Source organism: Dama dama, chromosome 21 (genome assembly GCF_033118175.1).
Source record: "Dama dama isolate Ldn47 chromosome 21, ASM3311817v1, whole genome shotgun sequence".
Taxonomy (NCBI): Eukaryota; Metazoa; Chordata; class Mammalia; order Artiodactyla; family Cervidae; genus Dama; species Dama dama.
Genome location: NC_083701.1, coordinates 68,817,607 through 68,825,907, shown reverse-complemented (window position 1 = coordinate 68,825,907; position 8,301 = coordinate 68,817,607). Strand labels below are relative to the sequence as shown.

Genomic DNA, 8,301 nt, shown 5'->3' with positions numbered 1-8,301 from the left:
ACTTTAACAAAATATCATGTATTATAGATTTTTTTTTTTCCTTTTATAATATGGTACTTTTCCCAGGAGTCTGTTCCTATGATGTTCTTATCTTTTAAATTAGGGTGTCTAAATAGAATATAAGTGAATTTAATTTTCTCCTTGATATTTTGCCTGTAATAAGAGCATAGTCCCACCAATCGCATAGCAAGAAGTGAGGTTTAATTAGGGCTTTGGGGTTTCTACCCCTTATTAAAAAGGAAAAATTACTGTCTGCCTTCCCTATATAATCAGCAACTAGCAATTTTTCTATTTAAAAACAAGCTTTCTATTTAATAAAGCAAGATTTAAAAAAGCAAGTAGATATAGTTCCACCAGACTGTCATCTCCATGAGGAGAGATGATTTGGTTTATTGATGTATTTTCAGCAATATGGACAGATGCCAGTATACGTTATTAAAACAGCACATCATCAAGCATCTGCTGATAATGTATAATGACATTTTTCCAACATATCATTCGCCAGACTTCCACTAGGGCTAGTTATCATTTAATCGCATTGTACCCATGACTCTCAACCAGGCTTGGGTGGGATGGTTATGTCATCATCTCGCCATGAATATCTGTATCTAGACAAGATCCCCTCTGAGGCATAAATACTGCTAGAACTGGTGCTCCAGTGGCACCAACACAGAAAAGCAAAAAGCGTTTGGTCTTTTGCTTCTTACAAATGGCTATTTCCTAGAGAAAGCTCTCCCTGCCTGCTTGCAGTCAGCCAGTTGGAGAAAAGGCCCTAATTATCCTCCCACGTTCTGGCACTCAGGTTCTATTTCCTCTTTTGGCTTAAGACCAAACAAAATGTGAAAGTGAAAAAAAAAAAAAAAAAAAAAATCAACAGGGCAATAATGCTCTTCCATGCAAAACACAATCAGAAAATTGCTTCCTTTTCTAACAAATCCTGATATATACTCTCTTCCATTTGATTAGAAGTTTGAGATTTCATATAATGCTTAGGTTTCCAAAGAAAACCCTTCAGGCATATTATGTTTCTTTATTACAGCAAAAAGTCTTTTGAAGGGGACAAAATGATTTCTATTGCTAGAGTTTAATTTTCAATGTATTTAAATAGATATAAAGCATTTACTCTACTTGATATCATGTTCCTATCTGGGGCACTTTTCTCCCTTAAAATGAGAATTTTTGTCTTTCCCCTCTTTCTAGCCTGCCTTATTATTTCCTCCACTATCTCAGTCATCCCCCCAACACACATACAATTCCTTGATCTTTTTTTTGTCTTCTCTTGACATTTTCTTCTCCTGCTATTCATCAATGTTCACAAGTTTCCACCTTGCTTCCCAAACAGACCTCTCAGCATCTTACACCATTCACCACTTTCCTTTTGAAAAAATAGAGAAGTTACAGAGGATAGTATGAAATTTCTAGTTTTCCATTTCCCTGAGCAACAGCTTCACTAAAGACACTTATATCAGTAGGACAGATCTGTGCAAAGAAGATTAATGTAAATTTTACATATTTAAGTGTCTAGAAAATCACAAAATTTCCACCATCTCTGTTGAACTCAATACATAAAATATCTGAAGTCCAAACTTCATAGCTAACAGCATAGTTTTCATATTTATTATATTTTATGAATGTGAATACCAATTAGTACATAGAGAGGTATGTAACTTGAGTAGCAAGTCCATTCAAATATCTTAGAGTAAGGACTCAAGTAAAACTTACACACCTAGCATTGAACTTATGACATAAAGAATTCCTAATAAATGTTTGGTAAATAGATGAGTCAGGGAACTGAGGATGCGTGTATCATTCTGGCTGAAGTGTAGAAGATGAACTAGGGACTGGACATGTTGGAATTAGTGTGATTAGGTAGGAGATTTTTAGTGATGCTAAGTGTGTACGTGATGAGGTAGCAGAAATGGAGAACAGCAGCCAGATATATTTTAAAGATAGAGAGGTAATGAAATCTCTAGGATTTGTTGCCTGAGAGGATGACAAAGGCAAGCAATCCTGAGTACTAGCTGGTATTTACCTTAAACGAACATTTCAGAAAAGTTCATGAATATTTCAGGGCATGCATGGACATTTATGAGTTTTCAAGACCAAGAGAGACAGGTGGATCACAATAAACTGTGGAAAATTCTGACAGAGATGGGAATACCAGACCACCTGACTTGCCTCTTGAGAAATCTGTATGCAGGTCAGGAAGCAACAATTAGAACTGCACATGGAACAACAGACTGGTTCCAAATAGGAAAAGGAGTACGTCAAGTCTGTATATTATCACCCTGCTTATTTAACTTATATGCAGAGTACATCATGAGAAATGCTGGGCTGGATGAAACACAAGCTGGAATCAAGATTGCTGGGAGAAATATCAATAACCTCAGATATGCAGATGACACCACCCTTATGGCAGAAAGTGAAGAAGAACTAAAGAGCCTCTTGATGAAAGTGAAAGAGGAGAGTGAAAAAGTTGGCTTAGAGCTCAACATTCAGAAAACTAAGATCATGGCATCCAGTTCCATCACTTCATGGCAAATAGATGGGGAAACAGTGGCTGACTTTATTTACTGCAGATGGTGATTGCAGCCATGAAATGAAAAGACGCTTACTCCTTGGAAGGAAAGTTATGACCAACCTAGATAGCATATTAAAAAGCAGAGACATTACTTTGCCAACAAAGGTCTGTCTAGTCAAAGCTATGCTTTTTCCAGTGGTCATGTATGGATGTGAGAGTTGGACTCTAAAGAAAGCTGTGCACTGAAGAATTGATGCTTTTGAACTGCAGTGTTGGAGTAGACTCTTGAGAGTCCCTTGGACTGCAAGGAGATCCAACCAGTCCATCCTAAAACAGATCAGTCCTGGGTGTTCATTGAAAGGACTGATGTTGAAGCTGAAACTCCAATACTTTGGCCACCTGATGGGAAGAGCTAACTCATTGGAAAAGACCCTGATGCTGGGAAAGATTGAGGGCAGGAGGAGAAGGGGATGACAGAGGATGAGATGGTTGGATGGCATCACCGACTTGATAGACATGAGTTTGGATAAACTCCAGGAGTTGGTGATGGACAGGGAGGCCTGGTGTGCTGCATTCCATGGGGTCCCAAAGAGTCAGACATGACTGAGTGACTGAACTGAACTGAACTGAGAGAGACAAGTACTGACCATTACTAAATTATCTCCCACTCCTGAAGGGTCTCTCACATGGTGACAGGTATAAACTTGTGTGCTTCTTCTACTTCCTGATCATGTTAAATTAATTAAGCAAGTAGGCCAGTGTTGTTGTTGTTTTTGTTTAGTTGTGAAGTCGTGTCTGACTCTTGCAACCCCACAGTCCTCCAGGATCATCTGTCCATGGGATTTCCCAGGCAAGAATATGGGAGTGGGTTGTCATTTCCTTCTCCAGGGGATCTTCTTGACCCAGGGATTGGAGCCATGTCTCCTGCCTTGGCAGGCATATTCTTTACCACTGAGCCACCTGGAAACCCTAGGTGTAAGCAAACCGATACCTAAGCCTGAAATACCTCAAGGTTAAGAAATGGAACCCAATCACAAGCAGCCAACTAGGCTTTCCCAAAGAAAGCATCCACTTCAGCTCTCATAAGTCAGATGATTTTCTTGCTTTTCTTTCTCCTCTTCTCTGTAAGTCTTTCTCTTAAGTCAATAGTAAAATTTTTAAAAATGTTTAACTTGAGACTTGTGAGTTGACTTTTATTTGGGGCAAAATGAGGACTACAGCCCAAGAGACAGAATTTCAGATAGCTCTGAAAACTGTCCCAAAGTGGAAGAGGGGGATGGTCAATGCTATATATGACTTTAGTGAAGAGGGGTATGTGCGGTCAAGCACACATTTTTGCAAAGACTGGCTGATAGTCACGAGGAGCAGCTGATGCCAAAAACTCAGCCTCTGTGCACTGATGTTGAACTGAATCTTGAAGACAGAATTTTGGATGAAATTGAAAAGAACAACTTTATTGCTTTGCCAGGCAATGGGGGAGACCCAGCTCATGCCCCCAAAACTATGCATTCCTTTCTGGGAGTATTTGATGAAGAGTTTTATAACAGTGGTTCAAGGGCAAGGTTGTTGATAAGGGTCAGAGTGTACACAGGGCCTGCATTCCTTTAATCTGAACTCAAGTCATCTCCTGATGAGCTTCTGCCATTCTTGCTGTTATTAAACTGTGACCTTCTCTCTGAAATGAAGAATATTTCATCAAATAGTTAACATCTTCCATTTGTTGAAGGATTTAATTTTGCAGAAGAGCTCAAAGATATTGTTATGTATATCCCTTGAGGTGGAACTGGGATCCTGTCCTAAGGTTGCACTATTTTTCCTTGACTGCTCCTCTCTTGTCTCTGGATTCCCTCCTTTCCCTGATTAGCAACTGTTTGAACCTACCCTTGGGGGGACTCAGGAAGATCATGGAGGCTGAAGCATATTCCCCACAATCAGAAAATGGGGACACAGAAAATCTTCCATACCCGGGAGTCCCACAGGGTCATAATGAGTTCCCCAGATGTTATCACTAATGTTTTTAGTGCTTTTCTAGGTGTGAGGAGATGCAAGAATTGAGCTCATAAAATCTTCTCCTGAAAGTATCCATCCGAAGTCCTGTTCTGCTAGTTTGATGTAGACAGAGTAAAGTTGGGAGTCAGTGATGGACAGGGAAGCCTGGCATGCTGCAGTCCATGGGGTCGCAGAGTCAGACACGACTGAGGGACTGAACTGAACTGAACTGAGTAAAGGAAAAAATGAGGTGATGAAATAGTTAATTCCACTAGGAGATTGTGAGTAGGAAAAAAAGGAGGGGGGAGACTCTTGTAAGTTAATGATTACTGAAGAAAGCAGGTTTGCTTAACCACAAAACCAAGCAAGCTTGCTTAGCAACAAAGCTAGGCAACCAAAGCACAAGGCATGCCCCTAAATAATAAGACAGTGGTGGCATGAGCCCCATATCCTGCCCAAAGAACTCAGTAAGTTGGGATGTACTCTCTGCACACTTAAAAAGCATTAATTTGTGGACCTATCTTGACCATGTAAGGACAATAAAACTCCCCTGCCCAACCTGGAGGAGGCGCTGATGATGGAAGCATGATGTCTACTCAAGAAAGACGAAGACGTTCTTCTCCCCCTCCCCACTTTTCCTTTGATTATAAAACTATAGCCTAGTAAGTTCTCAGGGTACAGCATCCTCTAGCCTGCCCACTTGTAAGCCTCATGAATCTTATCCTAATAAGTCACTTCTTATCACTTTGCTCTCACGGAATTCTTCTCTACACTGAGACACAAATGGCCACAGGTCTTCAGAGCCCACCAAAACACAACCTAACAGTTTTGGTTTTTCCAAGAACACAGAGTGCCTTATCCTTGTTAGGTAGTTAGAATAGGGAAAAGGAGTCCAAAATGGCAGTGGCTAAAAGACAAGGAAGGGAAAAGCCCGTGAAAATAGAACAAAGGAAGGTCCGAGGACCAGAGTGAGGACTTCAGGTAGAACAACACTCCTGACTAAGCCCAATTTGCTTGGGGCAGGCCCAGGAGGAAGAAAACAACATATAAAAAGAGGAGCCAAAGGGCTCTCTCTCTCTCTCTCTCTCTCTCTCTCTCTCTCTCTCTCCCTCTCTCTCTCTCTCTCTCTCCCCCCCGCATGCTGGGGCCCTCTTCTCTTCATGTCTTTGGGTTGATATGCCCTCACGCTTTGAAGATGGATTTTCCTGCTATCTTCTAAATAAAATAGAGCTGCAACACTGATCTATAACACTGATTTCTCTAAGAGCTATAACACGGTCTGTTCGAGACCTGAGAGCTGTAACACGGTCTGTCTAAGACCCGAGAGCTGTGACCCGTCGAGGGGGCCTTAATGTCTGTGACTCCCAATCTGTGTTGTGACGAGACAGAACCGAGGAGCATACACTCACCTGACATCCTGATCTCACCCTGAATACCTGTTCGGGTGTTGAAGATTGGCAGATGCAACAGCTCATGACTTAATCCTTACAGTGATAGACAGCAAGTGCCAATCTGTAGTTGGCACCTCACTTTGGGGTGGCACCCCGCTAAACAATTCTGGCTAGTGCTGCATGACGTGAATTGGTTTTTGTTCAAATATACTCTTAAAATTTTGAATATGCCTCAACTGCACGCTCCCATTTGATCTGCCACACTTTGCAGTAAAAAGATTTCTTCTGGATTGAATTCAAAGTATTTTTCATTTGGTTCTTATAATATTATTGACTCCTAGCTTGGTCATTTCTTCCTAGCACGTTCCCAGAATTTTCACTGTCTCATCCTCTTTCAGTCACAACCCTCCTTCGCTTCCTCCTTCGGTGGCTTCCCTGGTGGCTCAGATGGTAAAGTGTCTGCCTGCAATGCAGGAGACCCGGGTTCGATCCCTGGGTTGGGAAGATCCCCTGGAGAAGGAAACGGCAACCCACTCCAGTACTCTTGCCTGGAAAATCCCATGGATGGAGGAGTCTGGTAGGCTACGGTCCATGGGATCCCAAAGAGTCAGACATGACTGAGCGACTTCACTCACTCACTCACTTCGGTGATGGACAGAGCACATACCAGCATAAGAAAGTAAGAGGTCAAAAGACTACCTGTAATTCGCTCGTACGGATTTTTCATGGAATCCATTTATTCTCAGGTATACTCAATTAAAACAGACTGTTCCCAAGCTTCCTTCCTTCTTCTTTTTCTTCTTCCGTCAGGATTGCTGACCTAGATTCCCCACACCTGATGTGTTCACCTGGATCTCAGATTAAAGGGAAGAATGTTCATGCCCTGCTCCCATTTGTGCCTCAGGTCATAATCTGGAGAATTCCTGCACAGAGAGAGGTGGGAAAACGTATTTCTAATTCTTAGGAGGAGGTAATTAAATAATTTCCTTTTATGATACTGTCTTTGTTCTCTTCTTGAAAGGAAAGAGCATCCCCTTTATCACTTTAAACAGGGCAAACTAGTATTTCTAACCCTCCTCCCAAAGTTAATTAACATGTAAATACTTGTCAGTAAAAGGTAACACTTCAGCAATTAGCATATAAATGGGCCAGGGACAATATTCTGCCATAAAGAGACAGCTTGGAAGATTTTGCCAAATGTATTTGGAAAGAAAAAAAAAAATAAAATAAAATAAAGCCTTCATCATTTCCATGCAAACAGTTATGAAATAGAATGTCAGCCAGAGCCTGGGGTAAACGGAGAACTATCCTGCCTGGATAGAATGAGGTGAAGTCTGCATACTCAACTCAGTTTTATGTACATGTTTACTCAAAAAAACGTAGGAGGAAAGTGACTAATTGTTATGTCCAGGAAACACATCATGTTTGTTTGATTTTAATGGATAACATCAGTGAAGGAAACAGAAAGCCATGGGTGGGAAAAGGATTTAAGGGCTAATTTTTCCATATTGGGTGTAATGATGAGTACACTCAGGAAACTGCACATGCAGGGGTTGCTTCCACTCAGCCCTGAATTTGTGTTTCAAATGAGGTAATTGTGCACCTAATGATGCATTTGCACAAGCAATTACCTGATTGGCATATGCCAGGTGAGCTTTTGAGAAATAATAGGGCAAATGCACTTTTGCTTGGCACCCATGGCACCTTAGTCTGTAAAAGTAAAATAATAATTATAATCATATTTGTGACACTCTTATTGGAATCACATGTGATGGGGACATTCATGCTAGTGAAAGTTAAGTCATTAACCCAAGAAGAAAACTTTCTGACCACACTGGCAAAGATACTAGTTATTCTATATTTATTATTAAAGCTAAAACATATCCTAGTTCAAGGAGGAAAGTCTGGGATTTGTAATTAGAAAATCTGGATTGGAAGTGTAGCTATGTCAATTCCAGATACCCAGATTTAGACAGATCACTTACAAACACAGAATCAAAATTGAGAGCAGCTTTGTTCGTGTGTAAACTGAATCTGATAATTTATTGCATCTTGTGTTACTAGTGCTGGCATTAAGTACATTGTGTTAAAGCCCACTGAAGGTCAAGGTGAACCCTAGTGGGGTTTTTCATCTGTTGGTGTTGGTCAGTTCAACATGTGACCCTCCTCCAATGGGGGTGCTGACCACTGGGACCCCGCCTCTCTCACAACCAGGTAACAGGTGACTCAACTCAACTGAAGTCATCCTGGACAGAACCACCCTTGGAGCCAGTTTCCCTGACTTCCTCCAGATCTATTAAAGTCCCTCAGGCTAATCCAAGGCCCAACAGCTGGGTCAAAACCAGATTAGTCATCTATAATTGAAGAGTGAGTTCGTTTCCAGGGTACTTAAGCCTAGGA

The 8,301-nt window shown here is 41.2% G+C and overlaps 1 non-coding gene across 1 annotated transcript; it reads left to right on the top strand.

Annotated features, from left to right (window-relative positions):
• The first annotated feature begins 6,333 nt into the window (after window positions 1-6,333).
• On the top strand, window positions 6,334-6,405 carry TRNAC-GCA (transfer RNA cysteine (anticodon GCA)). Its single transcript has one exon. It is a non-coding gene; the product is annotated as a tRNA-Cys (tRNA).
• The last annotated feature ends 1,896 nt before the right edge of the window (window positions 6,406-8,301 follow it).